Here is a 24,666-nt window from a genome sequence, read left to right as displayed (position 1 = left end):
CTATATACATCCTATAAACATCCTATTTCTTAGTGTTAAGGAATATTATTTTCTTTGCAGTGCTTTTCTCAACCAACCCCTACAAAATATTGCCTATTGCTTTTCTTTAATGATTTAAAGAAGCACTAAGATTTGGAACTTACTAATTGGCATTTATATGTGAGATATTTACTTTGTGAGAAATTCTACAATTGTAATCAAATCCTTCATCAACTGATTCGGCCACCCACTGTCCTTGTTTGACCAGTCAAATTAGTCGTTGTTTTAACCGCCGAGCAATGCACTTTGCAGAAAGTTGAATGCTTTTTCTTGAGTCCCAGACATGCAGCACGAGAAGGAAGGAACTCAACTCACTCTGGATATGAGGCATTTGGGTGCCTCTACCTTTCCTCTTTTTCAGACTTTATTTTTAAGCCTAAATTATTAGGCCCAGTTATTATTATAAGTGTTTCACAGAGACTTTTTAATTGTTGACCTGTCACTAATGACTTTTTCTTCAAATAAACACTAATTATGAACTTCTACAATGTCGTCCAAGTCGAGAATTGACTCTTTTAACCAGAAGGCATCATACCAACTCCCTTCAAACGGCTGCAGTTAATCCAATCTTCAAACAGTGCTGTACCCGGATACCAGTTCCTGCTGAAGATAATGAACTATTACCTTTCGAGATTGTTACCAGCTCTGTTTTAGAGGCAAATTAGGAATTCCTTTTTTGCAACGAAGAAAGAATAAAATTTATGTCGAACTTTAGCGGTATGCTTTGTTGTAATTGTTATGTTAATGTTTGCCACTGTCTGGGAGCAAAAAGAACAGGTGAGATAAAAGATATCAAAACTTTCTTAATTTTGAGGATTGAGAGAAGAGAGAAGTAAGCTAAGCAAACAGAGAAACGTAGAGGATATATTATACAAGCCAGTTTTGCCACAAGACAACAAAAATAATACTATTTAAATAAGTTCAATGATATCACTTTAAGTAAATTGCCCATTATTTCTGGTTTACTGAAATGAAAATATTCTACTATAAGAAATGGTATTTATTTTACATTTCTTGTTTTCTCTTTCTTCTACTTTCCATATTTTAATATTTATATGACGCCCACATTTTTTTTTATCAAGTTTACATTTTACTCTTTTTTTAGCGATTATATTATTATTACACTTGTATGCTTCTATGACTGTGATTTCCTTTTTTTTTAAATCTTTTTCATATATTAAAGTAAATAAAAATTATAAGAAAAAAGAAACTCTTTTTTAATGAAATATATCTTTTCCGATTACGAAGATTATTTTAATTTATTCAAATTCGAAATTTAGTCACCCTCGCATTAGATGAAATTTTAAATTTCAGATTAAACTTAAAGATCACATTTTTATGCCGGACAAAATCGATATACAATTATTTTCTGGTATAAAATAATCTGTATTCTGCTGTGATTTCACACATTTAAATTTTTTTATATTAAAATGTTTGAGTATAATTTTCAAGGAAAACTCGCAATGACATGAACAAGGTATTATAAAAAACAATATGTGTAGACTTCATTTACTTATGGCGCCTGTTAAGAGAAATGCACAGGGACGATGTTGATAGTAATGCTCTAAACAGCAAATAAGGAATAATTTTAATATTAATTTGTTACTAGGCATTGTTCTTCAACCAAACACTTTTATTAACAGGATTTGAAGAAAATATTCTGGTATAAAAATATAGTCCCTGCAGCACCCCTTCCAAATACACAGTAAGAAGAATAAAAAAAAGAGAGAAAAAGAAAAAGGGAGATAATTTGTTCATTCGAAAATACAAAAAATAGAAAAAGAAAAAGAAAAGGGAAACAAGGCCATAAGAACAAAAACTTAATTCACTAACAGAAAGAATAGTTATCAAGAATATTTTAAAACATTACAGTTACAAACAATATAAATATTCAACTAAATTTATAAACTTTCTGACAATTTCACATTCTGGTCAGATATCATTGCTACAATTTATCCATTCAAAAATATGAAAGAAACAGGAAACAGAGAGCTAAGAAAATCTTTATTCACTAGTATATTTGAGAAGAAAGAATAGCTATCAAAAATATTTTAAAACATTAATTACAAACAATACAAATATTCAACTAAATTTATAAACCTTTTGACAATTTCACTATCGGGTCAGATATAGTTGCTATCATTAGGTGCAAACATAGATGAGGGAATCACTGGAGTGTTGACATTTAAGCAAGTAGCGTCTAGAAATGCTGGCAACAACCTTTCCACTGAAATATTTGGGTTGACATTTTTAATGTGAACCATAAATTAACTTTAAATGTCTTTTGATGATCATGTAAGGTTCTCTATAAGTCTGATAGATAATTATGTGCTTTTGCAAAATCATGCACAAACGCATGAGTTTTGGAACATATTTAGACTTTTGAGTCTGTGTCAGAGAATTCTATGATAGTTTTTCTATTCTTGTGAGCCGGTCTACAAAATAGGTTATGATTATATAATAGATATGGAGAATAGAGTAACGACTGAGTGTTTTTTACTGAGTTTTGTACCTTATAATTACCACATACACACTATGTGTGACCACTCTTTGGTACTACATGTGAAAAAAAACCTGCTTTCCTTTCGATGGAGGTTTGATACCCAGCTTTACAATTTGATTTAACTCAGCTTTAGCTAAACTTACTATTTCTGATGCTAGTTCCTAGAAACGGCTATATACAGGGGACCACTAGTATCAATATGATGGTTGACCGAGTGCAGTAGTCTTCTCCTGTGGAACAATGGTTTCCTTGTGATTTCGAATTTTGCACAAGTTCAGAAAATGCATGATTATACTATGTGTTCGGTACTTAAAAAAAAAATTCTTTTCAGTTTTCTCAAGCTAAGGATAGAGTATCCTACCGGATTCCAAGCATTCACCCGCTAACGCAGGTATTCCAACCGAGACATCTTTTTAAGATTCTGGCCGTCCCTTTAAATGCAATTTTTAAAATCTCTCTTGCATTAGTTATAGTTTCCGAGTAGTTGTTTTTAAATTCTCTTCCATGAGTCCAGTTGCTCCTATAAGAACTGGAATTATAGAGATCTTCTTAAGATTCCAGTTTCTTTTCATGTCGTACATGACCATAACATTTTGTTTTCTTTTCCCTTTTGGCTCTGTTTAACCCAGCATCATTGGAGGCACTGACTTCTAATAAGATTGCTTCTTTCTCCTTCTTGTCCCAGGTCACATTTGTGTATAGCGGAATGTAATTTGAAATGAATCCGGGCGATTTCACATGAGTCTGTGAATCATTCAGATAATGTCTTTGGAAATTCAACTGAAAGTCATATATGTCACAAGCATCAATACTCAATATAAACTTCCCTACATTTGCTATAACTAAAAGATGACAGAAATACGTCTTCGACTTTAAATTTAATGATAGGCACCACGGGCTATAAGTTTTAACAAAAGATTGATTTATGGTTTATAAAGTAAGTTTATGGAGGCCATTGATCTTAGTTCTATTCATGACAAGGATTATATTTATGTCTGTAGTGTAGTCACATATGAATATTAGGCGACAGGTTTCTTCCATGCTGTCATTTGAATTCCGAATCGCCTTCTAATGACAGCATATTCTTTTGTCTACGTCGATTTGTAAGAAAACGCATTATGTCCGAACTTACTATGTGTGTCACATATGAAGCCCATATTCCTGTCCTTTGAGTGAAAGACTGGAAAATTAATTTACTTTCCATCATTTTGGTTCAAAGCCATCCGATACTGAAACAGAGTTAGGAGTCACTAAATCTGTTAATTTTTCAGGAGATGCACTTTTACTCATGGCTGCTAAAATAGTATGGCATGCCGATAGCAAATGACAAAGGAAAACTTTGTCCATATTTTTTACAGCATGCCAAAGGAAAACGTTGTCCATATTTTTTACAGCATGATCTTACAGTCGCTTCAGAATGTAAAAGTGTTTACTTTATTATAAAGGTTTCTCAAGATGAGATCAGTCCTCATTGAAATAATCTTTTTCTTGTAATTTAAGTATAAGCTTTCTCAGTGTGGATATTATTATGTTTATTACATCATCAAAACATCTTCGGTAATTTATAAATTAAATTATCAATAGTGATTCCTTAATTCTGAGGTTCACTAAATCGTCTTTCGTAACTAGTATTTTTACTTGTATATCTTTAATAGAGTGGGTTTTTTTTTATTCCATTTTCACCTCAAACAAGGCACAGTGCCACTTTGAAGTAGGGGGCTACTATCGGGGGTATAAGTTACAGGGATATTATGAAAGGAGATAAGCAACAAGATGTCTGTTCACATTACGCTTGAACTTCTGCATGTCAGTACAGTTAGGAAAGCAGATTCCCGGAAGGGAGTTCCAAAGTCTAGCAGTTCTGAGGAAGAAACTATTGGAGTAGAAGGCTTTCTTTCATCTAGGGATTTCTACTATGTAGAGGTGGGATTTAGCTGCTTGTCGGGTTTGTTGGGGGTATTCACGTCGAGGGGATACAAGTGCTTGGAGTTCGTCAAAGCATTCATCATTATCATTAACTTGTACAAAAGGCAGATTTCTTGATTAAAGGAAGGCACATAAAAATATTATCAATAGATAATAGTTTTACTTGCCTGTCTTTAATAGAGTGATTTCATGATATATGTATTTGGAATGAAGATGACTTGATTGTTATGTATTATTTTTTCGTATTGTATTGACCTAAATTTGCACCGGGTATATTTTCCAGGTAGTATTTAAAATTTTCTTTCATGAGTTCAGTTGTTCCCATAAGAATTGGAATTATAGAGATCTTCTTAAGGTTCCAGTTTCTTTTTATGTCTTACATGACCTTAGTATTTCATTATCTTTTTCGTTTTGGCTCTGTTTAACTCATTGTGGACACTAACCTCTACTGAGGTTGCTTCTTTCTTCTTATTGTCCCAGGTCCTTCTGGCATACATGCGTTGCATAAGCCTATGTTTTTAATAGAGAAATATAATAAAGTGTAAGAGTTATTGTTGAGTTGTGTTCTAAGTTTCAATAGATGTTGCCTCAATGTTGGTCTGCGGTATGTAAGTTATCTGCCGATGATTTTGCGGATGGTCGATATAATTTTAGGAAGCACATATTAGAGAGTGTGTATTGTGGATATTTTCTAGATAGAGTAGTGTTTGGCGTTTGGAGGATATGTGTTCTGTTTGAGTACTTGTTGAAAGTGTATAACAGAGGTGATCTCGTCTATTTCTATAGTGTATTTGCTACGAATACTATTTGTTGGGGGGGCACTCCAAGATAAGGTTGAAAGAAATCGTTGATTGAACATTGAATGCTACCACGCAAGCATTGGAAAAAAATGTGGAATGGGCAGAAGATTTCTCGAGAGGAATTGATTATCCAAGAACATGGCTAAACAATTATTAGTTTACATTGGACTTGAAGTTGGGAAGAAGTTTTGTGACATTTCGTTCCACAGAGAGCTTTGTGACATTTTGTTTCACGGAGAGCAAACTTTGTTCATGGAAATTTCGCTAGCTCTTTGGTATGGGGAGGGAGAGAGAGAGAGAGAGAGGGAGAGAGAGACGTTGATAGAGAGAAAGAGAAAAAACCGTCCTCTGTTATGATTGTAGGCAGGCGGTTCTTGCTGTGAATATTTTTCAGGGGGTACGAATGATTGGAGCTCAGTCGAGCACCTACCATACATATGTCGCTATAGTAGAAAAAGCTTAACTACATCTATTCTGTATGAAATGGAATGCATAGAAGAGAAAAGATCATCCTCTAGATTGTAAAGTCAGTTTTGTACACTGTTAAGGTATGAAAACGTGGTCCAAGCGGAACTTGCCCAGATATGACAGCAGTATTCCATCTTAGACCGGGTCTGACTTTTAGACGAAAAGAGGATTGCCTCAGGAGCAAAGTACTTTCTAGAGCGATAGAATAATTCAAGGATTTGTCCAGTGACCAAAGCAAAAGATCTTATGTAAGCCATTTCAGGTTGGTTGGTTGGTTGGTTGGTTGGTTGGTTGGTTGGTTGTTTTTGTTTTACGGCATATCAACCCTTTTCAGGTAATTTAATGCCGAATACAAAGATTTTGAAGAAAATTTTTTTAATAGAATATATTTGTTGTTTTCAAGTAGGTTTCTATTTAACCCATAGTTGGAACCCTAACAGGTACCACCACTTCGGGTCAGAATGGACCTAGGGGCAATGGCAATTAAAGGGTGGCTCCACACTCTCCAAAGCCCGCAAGCTGGGGCCTCACCACTGGATAAAGTTTAAGGTTATATCCAGGACCATTTCAGGTTGGACGTAAGAGTTAGTTATAGGCGCTTATTAAAGAAAGCAACTTACTTAAGGAGAGACTATTCATTTCAACCGGAGAGAATTGAGAATCCTAGTATAGGTTGTCAAAAGAGAGAAGCTTAGTTTATGAGGCATCAAAAGTAACAAGCCATTTTCTCCATCATGTAATCCAAGTTTGAAGAGGAAAGAGAGAGAGAGAGAGAGAGAGAGAGAGAGAGAGAGAGAAAGAGAGAGAAAGAGAGTGTCAGAAAGATATTTGCTATTAGTGCTCCTCGAGTTGCTGCTACTGATAGTTGTGTTGTCTGCATAGATCAGGGATCGGCACCTCCGGCTCACGGGCCAAAGCAGGCTCTCGAGTGAATTTTGTTTGACCTGCCACCTTACTCCGGGCACGATATAAATATAATATGTGTTTGCAAATTTTTTTCTTTCTATTTTTTCATATTCACCTGGTAAAATAAGTGATATCGCTTAAAAATAAACATATTATAGTCAATATTGGTTTTCTTTAAACAAGCAGAAACTTTATTTACATATTTAGTAACATTGTTGTCCACTACGGCAATGTAGCCAAAGCTGTGTGGCTCTCCTCCTATAACCAACATAGCTTTTTGGCGCTCACACTCCAAAAGGTTTCAAACATATATCAATAAATCATCTTAGTATACGATTTGGAAGATTATTTATGAAGATCAAGAAGAGGGTAGAATCAGGATGACGTCTTGCGGTACGTTGGTATTGATATTATGAGCTTAGGACGCCTGTCCGTCAACAACCACTTTAATTGACTTATCCGTGATCATCCAATGTAGTATATACTACGTTGTACACAAATGAATATAGTGACACATTTGACCGACCACATAACTTTATTGGAAGGGATAAACAGCACGTTAAAATTTGGCATAACAGTTCTGAAATTATCTTAAATTACCTATAAAAGAAATGTATATTATTCTAATGGGAAATTTTATTTGCCACGCAAGTCAATTTTTTTCTAATTATTTCTGTGTTATGACAAATTTATATACATAACGTAAATTTTGTCTGCTAAGTTGCAATGTTAAAAAAGACAAGACACAAAATGTTTCCATCCAATACGTGCATTAATACTGAAAATATATACATATAATATTAAAAGGTGATAGTGCTTTTGAAGTTTACCTGTTTGTATGCATGACAAACCAAACGCAATGTCACTTCAAACACTTCTGGAGCATTATGAAGAGCTATACTTCAGCGTGAGAAACTATCGAAAATTCTATTTCAAACTCAAGCACGAGAGAACAAAAATGCTATTTTTAACTTAAGCCTTACGAACCAATGGGAATACAGTTGCAAACGTAAGAGTGAGAGATTGGTGAGACTGCAAAAATCCTTTTAAATCGCAAGCATTATATACTCAAGAAATTCCATTTCAAACGTAAGTAAGAGGAACCTTGTTATTTAACACATAAACTTGAAAAGCCTACGAATACGAAATTGTTGCTTCAGATTTAATTTGGAAAAACCTACGAATACGAAAACGCTTTTCAATTTTAAGTTTTAAACACTTACAAATACGAAAACGTAATGTCAAGTTTAAGTTTGTATAATAAAAATGTATTCTTGTCAGTATTTTAACGACATTGTAACTTCCGACCTGTTCAGTTCGGTTCTCGGTTTCCCTGTTATATCGATTTAAGGTTTTTTTATTATGTCATTTGGGGGGGGAGCCTCATTGGTATGTTAATTAATGCATATCAAACTACAGTTTGACTAAAAAAAGCCCCTACAAATATGAAAACGCTTTTCAAATTTAGTTTTAATGATCTACAAATTCGGAAACGTTATTTCAAATTTAAGTTTAAAAAAAAAACTTACAAATACGAAAACGCTTTTCAAATTTAAGTTTTAATAATCTTCAAATAAAAAAAAACGTAATTTCCAATTTAAATTTGAAAAATCTCCGAATACGAAAACATTATTTCGGATTAAAGTTTAAAAACCCTACTAATACGAAAATTGTTTTTCAAACTTAAAGTTAAAAAAAAAACCTTCAAAGACGAAAACGTTATTTACAAATTAAAGTTTGAAAAGGCTTACAAATACGGAAATGTTATTTCAAACATAAACTTGAAAAATAACTACAAATATAAAAATGTTATTTCATATATATTTTTAAAATACTCATGAAATATGAAATGCTATTTCAGCCTTCAGCGGTAAAGACTGATGCATATGTCATGTGCCATAAAACTGAAGAGGGATAGCTTCACAAAAAATAAATTTTTTAAACTTAAGAGTTAGAGAACCATTATATGCGATTTCAAACTTAAGCTAATTCAACCAGAGACTCAGGCGAAAATCTTATTTCAAACTCAGGTTTGATAAGTCAACGAAAATTCTATTTAAAATTTGAGCGTTAGAGACTCACGAAAGTGCTATTTAAACTGGAACAGACCAGTGAAAATTTTATATCAAACTAAAGTTTGATAAGCCAACGAAAACTCCATTTTAAACTTAAGCGACAAAGATTTACGAAAGTGCCATTTAAACTGGGAAAGACCAATAAAAATGTTATTTTAAACTTGAGTTTGCTAAGCCAACGAAATTTATATTACAGACTTAAGCATAAGGTATCGATTGAAAAGTGTTTCAATCGTCAATATGAAAGACTGATGAAAAGTCAGACTTAACCATGGTATATCAACGATAATTCTCCGTCAGAATAAAGCGTGAGAGACCGAAGAAAATGTCACTTAAACTTAAGTTTGACAAAAAAATGAAAATTTTTATTTCAGTCTTAAACTGAAGATACTGATTGGAATGTAATGTACTCTCGAGAGTAACGAAAATGCTATTATAAAACTTAAGCATCGTATATCAACGGAAATTCTTGTCTTGTGAGACAGCGACGAAAGTCTTTTTTCAAATTTAAGTCTGATGAATCAATGAATAAACAATTTCAAATGTAAATATGAAAGATCAATTAAATGATATTTCAAACTTCAGCATGAGAGTGTGACGACGATATTTTTTCAAGTTCGACTTGGAAACCCAACGAAAATGTTATTTGAAAAACTGATGAAGCTGCTTATTCAAACTTAAGCATAGCATATGAAAGTAAATTCTTTTCAAGCTTAAGCGTACGAGACGGACGAAAATGTTATTTTGATCTTAAGTTTGACAAATCAGCGAAGATCCTTTTTCAATTCTAAATCTGCGTGAACGAGTAAACTATCATTTTAAACTTATGCATGACATATCCATGAATATTTTCTCAATCTTAAGTGTGAGAGATCGATGAAAATGTTATTTTAATATCAAATGAGATAAAACAACGAAAATTCTGTTTTTACAATAAAGGCGAGAGACCGATAAAACTATTATTTTAAACTTATGCATGACATATCAACGAAAATCATTTGCTAACTGAATCGTGAGAGGCCGATGAAAATGTAATTTCAAACTTTAGCTTGACATACCAACGAAATTCTATTTCAAATTAACGCGTAAGATATCGATTAAAGTGTATTGTAGTGATTAGTGTAAGATTTTGATAAAATTGCTATTTCAAACTTAAGCGTGAGAGATCGGTTAAAATGCTATTTCACATTCAAGCACCACAAATAAACATAAATGCTACTTCAAAATGTTTGACTGACAAAAAAAACCGTTTAAAACTTAAGCATGCTTGCTCAATGGACCTATATTTCAACAAGCGCTACGCACATACGAATCTGCTATTTCAAACTAAGCATGACAAACTTAAGGATGACAAATTTAGGAATGAGAAAATCCAACTTAAACAATTGAATAGTCTATTAGAATCGATATCGTAATAGACTGACGAAAATGATAATTAAAACTTAAGCATGACTGATAAGGTTTAAAATTCAAGTTTCTACATATACGAAAATAATTTATCAAACTTAAATTTGACAAACAAGCGAAAATTTTATTTCAGATTAATGTGTAAGTGACCAATAAAATTCTATTCCAATTACCAGCGCGACATCCCGAAGAACATGCCTTGAAGAACTTAAGCGTGAGACCAACGAAAACTATTTCAAATTTCAGAGCAAAAGACTGTTCCATATTATACGTAAGTGTCAGAGATCGACAGCAATGCTATTTAAAGCTCTAGCTTGACAAACAAGTGAAATGCAATTTCACACTGAAGTAGACGAAAAAATTCTAGTTCAAACTTCACAGTGATAGAATCACGGAAATGCATTTATGACCTACGCGTAAAGAACCTTCAAAAATTCTATTTCAAATTATAACTTGAAAAAGAATAACATCCGTACTATTTCAAATTCATGTGTGAAAAACTCTGAGAGCTATTTCAATATTTCGCATGAGAGGTTTATAAATATGTTTACTTTTTTAATTCAAAATTATACCACCCTCGAAAATGCCCTTTTAAACTTAAACGGAAAGATACTATTTCAACCGGGAGAGATCAACAAAAATTCTATAACAAACTTAAGGGTTATAAACGAAAAACACAACAACAAAAAAAAAAACTATTTTCATCTTCAGCAAAACAGACTCATGAAAATGCTTTGAAATCTAAAGCATGGGAGACCAACGAAAATGTGTTTAAAACATAAGCGTGGTAGACCAACGAAAATCTTATTTCAGACTAAAGTATGACAGACTATCGAATGTGCCATTTAAAATTTAAGCATGGCATACCAATGAAAGTGTTAGTAAAATTACATACGGCAGATAAAAAATATTTTATATTATTTGGACTCTTCTTATCTTAAGTATTATTTTCACCTCACTTCGGTCGATGTAACCTCCTACCTTCTTCAGGTATATCTTGCGGAACTAGGGTATCTTTTTGTCGAATTCGAGAATCTTTCTGTTGAACTCGAGAATCTGCACGGAATTTCGGATAGAACCCCTTATTTAATTCAAGAGTAGTATGTTCTCGTTCCGGCAGCCATGACTGGGTAAAATTTGTAAGTCACAATTGTATTGTGAGTGTCGTTCGCACTGAGGATTAAACCTTCGACCCTCGGAAGAGAGTAATTTACAAGTGAATTTTACCAAGTATTTTATCCATTACGTAACAAATCATTGCGTGCATATGTGAAAGATGTATCACATCAAGTCAAAGCAGAATAATTCTAAACTTAAGCACAACATGTCAACTTGTAAACAAACCATCTTATAGAGATGCTTATTCAAGTGCATCTTGATATATCTACCTCTATATATTTCCAGGTATCTGCGGATAAAGAGGAACAATAACCGAGACAAGAAAGGAGAAGCGTGGCATCTGCTACCCTATGAAAGATAAAGAACATTATTACATTATATGTATGAAAAATTATTAAAGAAAATATATTTTTTTAAAAACAAAACCGAAACTTATTATTGTGTAAAATATTGACTCTTGAATTTTCTTTAAAAAAGATTAAGCTTTCTTTAATGTTGTTATACTGTAAGAAGACAACTAAAATTATATCGAAAAATCATTGATACTTCCTTATTTTGTACATTAATTAAAATATTGGAGAAAATTAATTTCTATTCCTGATTCTTTAATCAAAGTGAGGAAAAACATGAACTACATTTTTAAATCGATCGTAAAGCTGCATGACAATATGAGGATAAGGCGAATCTTAACTGGATTTTACTTCGCCATAGTGTATGCAGTATACCTGAAATTGTGATAGGAAAACGTTTATAACTTTTCAACTTTTCAAGATCAGGTAATATTCTTTTGCTACAATATGTCCCAAGTAGTGAGTCGCTTGACCACATATATTAAAATAGCTATTGACGACCAGATGTCCGAAACACATAATATAGAATGAAGTTTATCATCAAAAGTGTGACCTTTATCGGGACCTTGACATTAGCTTTTGATATATATCCCCAAGTTAAATAAGTTTTAAGTTAAATCACGATCGATATTTTGACCAGGTTTCGTGACGATCAGTCAAGAGATGTTGACATCAGGCTGTACACAAATAAAAATCGTTAAAAAAAAAACACTAATCAAATTCGACAAAAATAACATCTTTGGCAGAACTAATTGCATCAACTAATAGAATATTTTAAATAGAAGACATTTTAGTTTAATGGGTACCTTTGTTTTAACTAATTGCTTGCGTCACGCACATTCCGTTTATGAAATTAATCTCAGAAAAATATTTAACTTGCTAGAGTATAAATTGTTTAACTTGCAGGAGGATAAATTGTTATGGAATTTGGTGATATGTTAACTGGTCCATAATCCTGTTCTTATTTAGTTTGTTTACTTTAGGGGGAACACAAGGCTTGAAAGAAAATTCAACCATTCTTAATTTTGGCGTCCAACTCTAGGAATAGATTTTCCCTGGCATGTCGTCGACAGTCTTCAAGCCATGTATAGATCCTCTTATGTTTAGAATGTACTTTTGAGCCGTTTTTACTAGAAAGAATCTCCAAAAGTGTTAAATTCTTAGAATTCAATGACAAAAGCCCATTATGTGTGTCTTTTTCGCCGTTTTCATCTGTGTCTGTTTGATTATATATTGAAATCTGCGTTGTATACATTGGATTAAATGGGCATTTTTCTGCTTCTAAATTAGCTTCCATTGAAGTAGCACTAGACCTTTCTAATACGGCTGAAGTGTTATTTTGTTTTTTAAAACTGCTTGATTCCATCTTGGAGGGCATAGATGTTTTAACGAAACCTACTTTCATTTTTTCGTTAATATCACAATTATGATCGATTCTTTTGTACAATCTCTGGCGAAAAGCATGGAATGAAACCTTTTTCTGTTTGTCGCTTCTAATTTCAGGATGTCTACTTTCATTCGAGCTGTTTTGCCCCAGTTTGCTTTTAATTGTATTACGACATAATGCTTTCTCATGATTGGGGGATGATACTTGCAGAATTTTCTTGTTCTTTTGTTCGGTTTCTATAGCATTTGATTGAGTCTGTGAGTGCCGTCTTAATCGCTCGACTATCGTCGAATATGTTGAGTGCATGTTTTGCTCGCACGTTGAATTACAAAGTTTGGAAGTTGGCGCTTTCATCAAGGGCATAGTCGGGGATTTTCCAGACAACGATATGTGGGAAGAGGGTTTACATAGAGAAATCTTTGACTTATTAAGAGATATTTGCCTTGTACTTGTGTCGTCAATGTTTGAACATTCCTGCTTTTCTAAAGATTCGTTTGGTAAATCTTTCGTTGGTTCTGTTTCTTTCTGATTCCCTCCAGTATACCTATTGCATGAGGAATTAGTGATGATAGTATTTTGATTCAAATCGAAATTAGCAGCGTGCCAAGGTTTCTTAGGAAAATTGCCATCCTTGTTTATTATCGAGATGAACGAGACTTCTTTTTTAACATCAGCGGTTGATGTAGCTGAAATATTATTGTCGACACATTCTATTTTCCTTTGCTTAATTACATTATTGAAAGAGTAATTTCTTTTTGCATCATTTCTGACATATTCACTGCTGTGTTTTCTCAGACACATGTTGGCATTGTCTTCCGTGGAATCTGTTTGACCCCTCGGTTTGTTGCAGTCGAGAAGTTGTACCTTTGAAGTGGAAGTTTTGGCTGATTTCTTTCCGGGAACTTGACTTTGTCCGATTGGTATCAAAGAGATCTGATGACTTCCACCGTGGTAAGCATTTCTACTTAAACTGTAGACAAGAGTGGGATAGTACTGTGGATTGTTTATAAGCTTCCGACCCAATCCGTTCCCTTGCTTCTGATAGGAGAGTTTGATACTTGGTTCTTGCCGCTGTTTTCCTACACATCCCGTGATGTGCAATGGCGTTGTAAGGGAATCCAATGTCAACATCATGACATAATCTACAATTAGAAAATAAACAACATAAAATTATATAATATTAAATAATAAATAAAAATTGTATTAATAAAACTTGAGTAAAACTTAGGTAATGTGTTTGACTTTCAAATTATGATAATGGTGAAGATAGCATTCAGTAATTGTCATCCTGAGTAAAAATAGGACGTGGTAAACTTAAATAAATAGAAATGCAATTTATAGCTTTCCTGAGAATTTGCTTTCTAACACAGTCAATCTACGTAAGCCCCCAATCTAATCATCTCCCGATCAATCATGAAACAGATTCCTAACTCTATCTAAAGTAGACGTAGCAAAAATTCTAGATATAACATAGCACGGATTCGTATATATAAATGCATGCGAAATGGCGCCACTGGTAAAGAAAAAAGACTTTAAAAAAAGAGAAAGAAAATGATCACGTGAGAATCGTGGAGCACAGGACAAGATATCGTGAGATTCGTGAATAACGGTCGAGATCACGTTAGAGGCGTGAATAATGCCGGAGAAGACTATACGATAGGTGACGTCGCGGCCATAACAATGAGGAAATAAATGTCGTCAGAGAAAATATGAGTTGAAGTTCTTTTCTATTCTTGTCTACTTTGCGTCTAAAACATACAACGTGTATTGATTCCTGGACAACTTACACAGCGAGGAAAATGTATTTAAGAAGTCAAACACAATTTAAAACACAGCTGTAAAAACTGAGTCTCATAATATCAAAATTAATTATGAGCAACAAGATACAAATAGTTATTAGAAGACAAAAAATGTAAGAAATGTAAATGTAATTTGATATAGTACACTATAATTAGATGCTAAAAACTAAACTTGGCATGAAATTCCTAAATCTCAGCGAAAAAAGTCCCTTACAGAAAATCTTAATACCAAAAAGAAGAAGAAAAGTCCTATAGTTGCTGTGAAAATTAAGAAATGATAATTAGAACACATAACAAAATATTGAATGGGAGTATCGTAGCTCCGCCGTCGACTCAGCAATCGATGACGGGATCTACTCAAACAGAATAATGGCGCGTTGCGCGTGTGTGCTCTTCAACTGTAAAACCCAGTTGCGCACGCGCAGCTGTGTAAAGATCATTTCAGCTACACGCACATCGCCTTTCTACACCCACGCAAATTCAGTGGGCATAAAAACTTGAACCTCTGTCTTTTCATGCGGACGTCGTCCAAAACACCTTATGTCATAAAGATGTTGTTTTTTTTTCAGCCAATCGGATTACGAAGAAAACAAATTTCAAAAATATTTTTTCTGACAGTGTCCGTGGGGTCAGTTTGAAATCTATAAATAGGGCATTTTGCGCCAAAACAAGTCAGAGGCACTTATCGACGTTCAATGAACATGGCCTAGGTATTACCTCCCGCCGTAGCCTAGGCATTACCTCCCGCTGTGGCCAACGAAGTGGCCGACACATTCGAACACGTCCCTCAACATAAACCGACACCGAGTTCTTGACTTCATACGAGACGTAAAAATTCAAGCTCAGCAAACAACACTTTTACAACTTCTCCGATGGCTTATTCAACAAACCCGAACACTCATGGATTTTCCTCAGGTGCATAAAATCCACGGACATCAATAATAACCGTCAGAGAGCTCATACCAGTTTTAAACGAGTTAGCTGCGACGCGCACATTTGAAAAAAAACTCAACGAATGGACATTATGGAAGAAGTCATCAGTTTAAAACGTGTAAAGATCATTTCAGCTACACGCACATCGCCTTTCTACACCCACGCAAATTCAGTGGGCATAAAACTGAACCTCTGTCTTTTCACGCGGACGTCTTCCAAAACACCTAACGTCATAAAGATGTTTTTTTTTTCATCCAATCGGATTACGAAGAAAACACATTTCTAAAATATTTTTTCTGACAGTGTCCGTGGAGTCAGTTTAAAATCTATAAATAGGACATTTTGCGCCAAAACAAGTCAGCCGACCCCCAACCAGCATGTTGTAAGCATCAACATCGATTCCGTCTACAGGACGTTAAACGCGTGCGCACCCGATAATTAATTCTCCACGTGGAGATGGAGTTTTTACCCTAATGGATGTTTACTCTGTTCTATCTCTTTAAGCGATGGACTTTTATGTTGTTTAATTCTTCCTAAAAAAGGACTGGTTATTTTTAACCGAGAATTTTACTTTTCTACTTCATTTCATTTTTATTACCTCGTCATCATTAAATCCCGACCAATGTCGGGTCTCCCGGCTATTTGATAAATAAATTATTGTTTAGACAGTTTAAATAAACAATATCCAAACAAAATGGCTAACATCTACACAATCCTCTTAAATAGAGTAGATTCAGGAGGTCAAAGATTTTTATCTTTAATACAAAATCATACTATTTCAAACCGTAACTAGCAGCTTTTAAATGAATAAACGGACTTAGAAACGAACAAATCCAGAGCCTACGAACATAGAGAATGTATTTCAGTATTGTTTTATATCGGGGTGAATGGGAGAAAAGCTCAAATACGATCAATTAATTCCATAAAAGATTCCAATGCCGGCACAGTAAGATGAGTTTATAAATTCAGTCGACGTTACTCTCTAAAATTAAAACAAAGCAAAATCGAGGGGAACCACTTGCAAAACACACAAACCAAATATACCCGTTTTCCAAGTTAGCATATCAAGATGTTTAGCTAAGAGAATACAGGTGCAACTAGTTTGATTCTCTGTTTATGCATTAAAAATCTTTGAATGTAGTACGAGAGACAGCCGTAACCTAAATAGAATTTCCAAGAAATACTTTGAAAATTAATAGCAAATCAGATCATTTGTAAATTCCACTAAAATGCAGCTGCCACATTGATGTTGAAGAGTGAAACAAGATAACAAAGAAACATTTTTTCATGATAAATGTTAGCTATCATTTTAAAGGTTATGTCAGGATGAAGTTGATAACGATAGAGACATATTTGTTTGTCGTGATAATGGGGTGGAGACACACGGCAATTAGCGCTGATGGTTGGCGCGTGCCCATTGTAAAGACGTACCGGTATTCGAACTTGGAACCCGACTTACACAAAAAATAAAATGAAAATAATATTAATGCAAATTTGGGAGCTGTCGAGGTTTGAGTGTCAGCATAAAAAAGATGCTATTTTCGTGTGTGATAAAAGATATCTTGCGCAGGAGAGAGTTCGCCGTGAAGAGGAGGGAAACAAACGTACGACAGCTGCTGGGAGAACAGGCACAAACATAAGAAAATTGGGTTCTTTTGCAGAATTTGACCCGGATCCTCGGTATGTTCTGTAAATTATGGTTTCGACTCGAGCGGCAGTCACCGGATTAAGCCGAGTAAAGTAACAGACGCAGACGAATTTCCAAACAAACAAACTGGGAAAAAATAGAAATACAATAAATAATAAATAACAAAAACCTACTCAAAATTGACTATATATATATATATATATATATATATATATATATATATATATATATATATATGTGTGTGTGTGTGTGTGTGTGTGTGTGTGTGTGTGTATGTGTATATATATTCAACAAAAGTTGCATTTTGTGTTGTTTATTTACTTTTATTATTTTCTTTGTGTTTATGTACATTGAACCGTACTATTTTTAAATAGTATTTTCAAGTTAAATTAAAATTTTACTATATATTTTTTATTAAATTGATAGGTGAAAGTACAAAATAGTTACAAAACACCTCCTTACCTCATGTTAAGAATGGCTTTCTAAATAATAACGGTATTATTTCAGCACGGTTCAATAGCTGCATAAAAACCATTACCTTTTGCATTTTTTATCAACAAAAGTTTTGTTTTTTTAATTAATCTTTTTTTTACCATAAATTGTTAGGCGAAAGTACAGTTTTGCAAGAAAACTTACAATTTTTTTTTATTTTTGAAAGAAAATTGGCAGTAAACGATTTTTTTTTTGTTATTTTGTAAACAGAAGTTGTTTTTTTTTATTTCTCATAAAAAAGTTTAATTATTTTATGAAAACCGTAAATTGTATAGAATATGTTTTTTTCAAGAAAATTTGCAAATTATTTTTTGTCAACAAATGTTAAAAAGATAAACAGAAAAAAATGCCCCCCATCACCCAAAAATTAATCAAAAAATGTTATTTATTCAAAAACAAAACAACAACAAAAAAAGAATTTAGATTTAGCGTCTCAACATTTGAACAACGCTCGGCTTAATCCGGTGATTACCAGTCGAGCCCTAACCATAATTAACGGAAAATACCGATAATCAATTCTGCAAAAGTACCGAAAATTGCAATGCTGACAGACTTTTTGCTGCTTTCATTTAGACAATCTGATTGACAATCTTTCTAGAAAATATAACCTTAGGTTAGTTAATTAAAACAGTTCATGAAAGTACAGTTATTACACCTGATGTAAACAAATACTAAGGCGCGTTAATTTTGAAATCATAACCAGCCTTATATTAGGGCTCATAATTACAGTCTATATCTTTGAAGTAAAAGGTTTTAATCGTTTTATCGATCGCAGAAAGCAGAAATTGCGATAAGAATTGTGATTGGGTAAATCACAAAAACTTTATGTAAAATTTCCTAGAAACCGTCGATCAGCTCAGTAAGACATATAGACACACTGAGAAAAGAACCAATGTCGGCAAATAATCAAACAATTCTCTTTCGCATTAGACCTCTTAGTATTTTCCCAAGTTCTGTAATCATGATGTAATACCATTCAAATTCTTAAATATTTCATTTCTCCACAACAAGAGCAACGCATATTTTTCATTTCAATATTGCTACACATTTGTATTTCCAGTAAATACTTATTTCAATTGTTTAATTTCAGAAAAATTTCTGATGGTTAGCTGATCTGTCCTTTAAAAAATATTTTTTTACTCATTTTCACCCCTTACAAAGCATATCGCCACTTGGACAAAAGGGGCTACTATTTGGGTCCATGTCTTGGAAAGATTAACAAGATATTTGTTTATGTTACATTTAAACTTCTACATATCAGTACAGCCAGAAAAGCAGGTAGCAGGAAGGGAATTCCAAAGTCCAGCCGTTCGAGGGAAGAAACTATTAGAATAGAAAGCTTTCTGGCATTTAGGGACAACAACAGTGAACGGGTGAAATCATATTGCTAAGCGGATTTGTTGGGGATATATACGCCGAGGAAGTACAAGTGAAATAAAATGTTCATCAGAATACATTCCATTAAAATATTTGTAACACAGGCACAGTGATGCAACATTGCGGCGATGAGACAGGGACTGGAGCTTAGTTTATAAAGTGGGTGGGACAGATTAAATTGACAACTCTTTTTTGGACTTTATCTAAGAGGGAAATACTAGTGGTAGATGCACAAGACCAGTTTTGGCAACAATACTCCATGCATGGGCGAATGGTGACCCTGTAAAGGTACAGGATACTCTGAGGCGTGAGTAGTCTTCTAGCTCGATAGAGGGAATCCACATTCTTTGCAGCAGCCTTTGCAATGTTCTCTATGCATTTGTTCCAGTTCATATTGCCCACAAATGTAAGGCCGAGTAGTTTGAAGGTAGAATTCTCAGGTAGGGTGCTATTTGTCATGGGTATAGGAGGTTGAAGAGGCGTAACTGTTAAAGGAGAGCAGCTTAGTTTTACTAGCATTAAATGTTACCATCCATTTACGGCCCCATTCCACTATAGTTTGAAGGTCATTTTCTAACAATTGTGCCATTTTCTTAGGTTTATGTACATCTGTTCTTCCCTCATGCATATTATAGAGCGTTGTATCGTCAGCAAATATACCCATCTCGGACACAATATTATCAGTGAAGTCGTTTATAAATACCAGGAATAATAATGGGCTAAGGATCGCTCTCTAAGGCACTGCCGCATTAATGTTATGCTGCTTGGATGTACGTCCGTCAATGACAACCTGTATGTTTGTATTGTCTAAGGATCTAATTATATTTAGTATAAGTCCAGTTATACCGTACGATTTAATTTTCATTAGCAGTCCTGTGTGCCAGACTTTGTCAAAGGCCTTGGATATATCAAGAACTACAGTCCTAGCTTCGTCCGCCTTATCCAGTACATGGTAAATGTGCTCAGAGATAACTGTTAAAATATTTGCAGTAGAACGCGACATTGCCTGAATCCATAATGTTTGTTAGAGAGATGATTTGCTTTTGTGAGGTGGTCAACTAGTGCTTGATTAATTAAGGTCTCAAAGATTTTAGAGAAGAGTGGAAGGAGACTAATGGGGCGATAATTGAGAGGATCTGTTCTTTCACCAGAATTCTTGTACATTGGTACCACAGAGGCTATCTTCCAGCTGTTAGGAAAGCAAGATTCAGCAAGGCATTTATTGTAGAGGAAATAAAGATTCAGCAAGGCATTTATTGTAGAGCTTGGGAAGAATGGTGGCTGGCTCGACTGAACATTTCTTAATTAGTAATGCAGGGATAAGATCACGCTTTTGAGGTGTCTAAGTTTTTTTTATGATATTGAGGACATGAGAAGGGGTCATCTAATGTGGCTTCAGTTCGCATAGGGAAATTTAGGAGGGAGTTGTTGGCTCTAAGGTGGAGTTGGAGGCGAATGGCTGGGCAAGCACTTCCGCCTTCTCCATTGCCGTGCGTGCAACCTTCTGGTTGTTACTCAGTGGGGGAATTACTGATTACACTTTATTCACTACACTAGTATAGATTTTCCAGAAATCTTTTGTGATTCAATGCGTTCCCTGATTATTTCAGCATGCTTTCTTTTGGCTGTTGCTATTTCACTCTTACAATGATTTCTAGCATCTACGAATTTTTGCCTATTTGTATTTGACTTATGACGTACAAACCGGCGGATTACATGCTGTCTTTGGGCAATGGCAGCTGCACAATCTGCAGTGAATCTTAGAGTCAGTGGGGTTTGCTATAATACTTCCATGTGGGAACATGTCCTCCAATGTCCGCTTTGCACCATTCAGTTGTTTCATTGGCACACTGTTCAGCAGGAAGAGAAAAGATATTGGTCCATGGGGCATCTCGGATGTGTTCTCTAATGGCTTCCCAGTCAACCCTGTTGTAGTACCTTGTTGTTTTGATCAATGGTTCCTCATTTGAGGTTGGAATTTAAATGTGATATCAACTGATACTACTTTTGAAAATATCGGTGAAAAAAGCGACCCCTCCCTGTAGAAAAGTGCCCAATTGAGGGTGAAGAAATTAATATTTCTAACCAATTTTTTGGTATTTGTAGTCTGAATGGTCGAGCTTTAAAACGATTATGATATTGTGAAAATTCGTAGGTTAATTTGTTTTAAACTTTGACTCCCATTATAGCCCCTTAATATTTATTGTTTTGGGCTCAAATCAAGTTATTAAGTTAGATCTATGTCCAAGGAACTTATATCTAAAATTTCAATTGTTTGGACCCCAAATTGGAGGAGAAGTTTAGTAGAGTTCTAAAAGGTCAAATTGTTGAAATTTGACCCCTTAACAGCGAAATTTCTGGCCGAAACCGGATTACAAAGATTTTCCCAAATCTCAGTACCCTGTATATCAAATTTCGAGTTTGTACACTGAAAATTAGTTATTGCGTTATTGCGTCGGGAAATGTACACAGACAGACACATAGACAGACACATAGACAGACACATAGACAGACAGACACTTTTACTTTTATAGATATATAAATAAACTAGCATGGGTTTCCGGTGTTGCCTGGGTGTTTAGAGGTGTGTGTTGAGCAAAAAAAAAAAGTGATAATAGGAAGGCAGGCTCGAACCTGTACCACGAAGGAGGAAAAGAACTGGGGAAAAACGTGACGTAGCCCGACATTAAATGAAAGCCGAAAGGAAATACTTCACAAGTGAAAACAGCTGAAGAACATGATTCCATACAAGCCTACAAGGTGAGCTGTTGGTTTCAAAATAATATCTTCTAATGTCTGCTTGCTTCATAGCGAGTTCTGCTACTGGTCCGGTAGTCAATTTCATTCTACCAGAAAACGACACTGAGTGACTTCCACAAGGCATGCAGCCACATTTGATACAACGATCGGGTTAAATTATTTTTTGTCCAATAAAACTAAGCGTTTATTATAATACTAAGCGAATATTAACTTATTTTATAGAAATTATAAATATCACAATCACTCTTACACACATTTATATATTACTTAGAATTAACTATTTTGCCAGAAAAGTTAATATAGAGAATGAAATATTTTCCATGGGATTACATTTTATTTTAACGTGATTGCCGCCTTCTATACGTTTGAAGGCTGATATTTCGCTCATGACATGGCTGGTATAAACATGATCACCATCTGTCAAAAACACATAAACAATTATACCCATGGGCACACACTTTTATTTATTATTCAGCAAAAATTTTAGATATAGTAATTAAATGAGTAAATATGTTCATCGGGATTTATGTGGGACAGTACTTAAGAACAATTAAATCATTCATTTTGCATACAGATCCGTTTTTTAAGAAGTATTATTTTAACAGAATCACGTATCATGCGATATATTCTAAATAAATTTTGAGTACATTTAAAGTTGTTTTGTGTCAGATTCCGATCACACAAACAATGAGAGGAAACAAATATCAAAACAAGAACTGATAATAGTCCAACTGCCAATTGTATTCGCCCAAAATAAATTCTTTAAGTTGTAGTAGGTATAATATTAACTTCGCATTATAATATAAACTTCGCATTACTTCGCAGTATTCCATTTCCACCTCTAGATAATGTCGGGTCATCAGGAGAGAATACTTACCGTTTCAGAACTTTCCTCTCGACGGATTTTCGCGTATCGACCTTCTTCACTGATATGAGACCCTATTATCTAAATTACATTTAGAAGAATTATGTAGTTATTTTGAAGAACTTTGTATTCCATACTTTGTAAAAAAATATCTTTGAGAAAAACGGATGTTGTAGTTTGTAGCATCACGTAATTTGGTTTCTGTATTTAGTTTAGGATTATTTTTTCGTTTGCTGTTGTCGAGGGCATTCGGATCTCGGTGGAAATGTCTTGGCTTGGTTGCTTTAGCTACTCCTACAATCCCGTTAATTATTACGCTCACTTGACAATAGTATCTAACACTGGTATCCCACTTGTGTTGCGCACTGTTAGTTTTGCTGATTGAGACTTGCGATAACAGTAAGAGCTAACTTTCCTGATACAAACGATTAAACAGTTTGTGATATGCACGAAAAGACGGAAAAGAAAATCTGCATATCGTGTAGGCGAATGGATAAAAATAAAGGAGTTAATAATTAAAATAGAACCAACTGGAGAGCGACAAGATTGTGCCAGATATTTTGTTTTATGGGTTGCTTTCTTACAATCTATTTCAGCGTCATAGTGCAGATAAAATCGCGTTTAAGCTTATATCGGAAGTTATGGTTCGATCTTATTAGATGATGTCGTTACACAAACCAAAGTTTATTTACATAAATAATATAATCAAATTGGTTTTATTACTGCTCTTTTTAGAATGTCGTCGATTATTACGTGGATTTTGTTGGATAACTTGGTGATGTTATTTTAATGAATAGGGGAGAACGGCACATTTCTCATAAAAAGTCGTAAATTAGGCACAGAGTAAGGACTAGTTGATTTCCTGTAATTGATGCGTATTCTAAAGTTCTTGCTGTCTGATACAGGAGACGGTGTTATTATATATTTTTAGTGGAATTATTTCTGAATTTTGCTGGTAAACTATTCGTGGATAAAAAACATTCAGTTTGTTCAATGTTATGTATTGCTGTTTTATTGTGTCCGATAAACTTATATTCTTCATTTATATAAAATAAAGAAATTAAAATTGGCTAAAACGTCTGCTTTCAACATTGACGTTTTGACTTTGGCATGCGTAAATGTGTAAAATAGCATATAATGTCAACATATAATGTGTTTTCATTCCACATGTATCTATGTAAACAACCTTTGCTTTTTCTAGCTGGAAAATTGTAGGTTTGAGATCACATCTTATGGCAGGAGACATAACGTTAATTTCTATTCATGTGTCTACGAGAATTTCTGAGTCGTTTTTCTCATATGTTAAACAAGTGAATTTTGTTTTGTTTTAGCTGCATAATCCACTGCAACATTCCATCGGTTAACTCATTTCCGTGTATCGTTAGGTAGTCAGTTGAGCATTTACTGTCATGTTGTCAGTATCTGTAACATGATTATTTGTAATTGGTCTATTTACTAATATCTTTGTTTAGATGCTGACATAGGATGCTAGTGCAAACAGGAAGCTGAACAAAAGTGGAGGCGATAATCGAGAATAGAATGAATATCAGATCTCAGTATGTCCGGTATTTTTAAGTGTCAGATTATTAGTAGTTTTGTCATTTTCTTTTTAGTCACTGGCAAACGTTGTTACGTTATAGTAGTAATAGCAAAAGTAGTATTCGTTCCAATTTAATTAAGTAGTAGTTTGAGCACAACTAGGGCGACAGAACACAACTAGGGCGACAGCTTAAAACAAATACCGAATCTTGAAACATAGAAAAGATTGCTTAATTATTGTTACCAACGACAACCGAAACACGCGCGAAATAT

This window comes from Euprymna scolopes, chromosome 8 (assembly GCF_053919585.1).
Source record: "Euprymna scolopes isolate OS-2025 chromosome 8, ASM5391958v1, whole genome shotgun sequence".
NCBI lineage: Eukaryota > Metazoa > Mollusca > Cephalopoda > Sepiida > Sepiolidae > Euprymna > Euprymna scolopes.
This window is presented reverse-complemented; position numbering follows the sequence as displayed.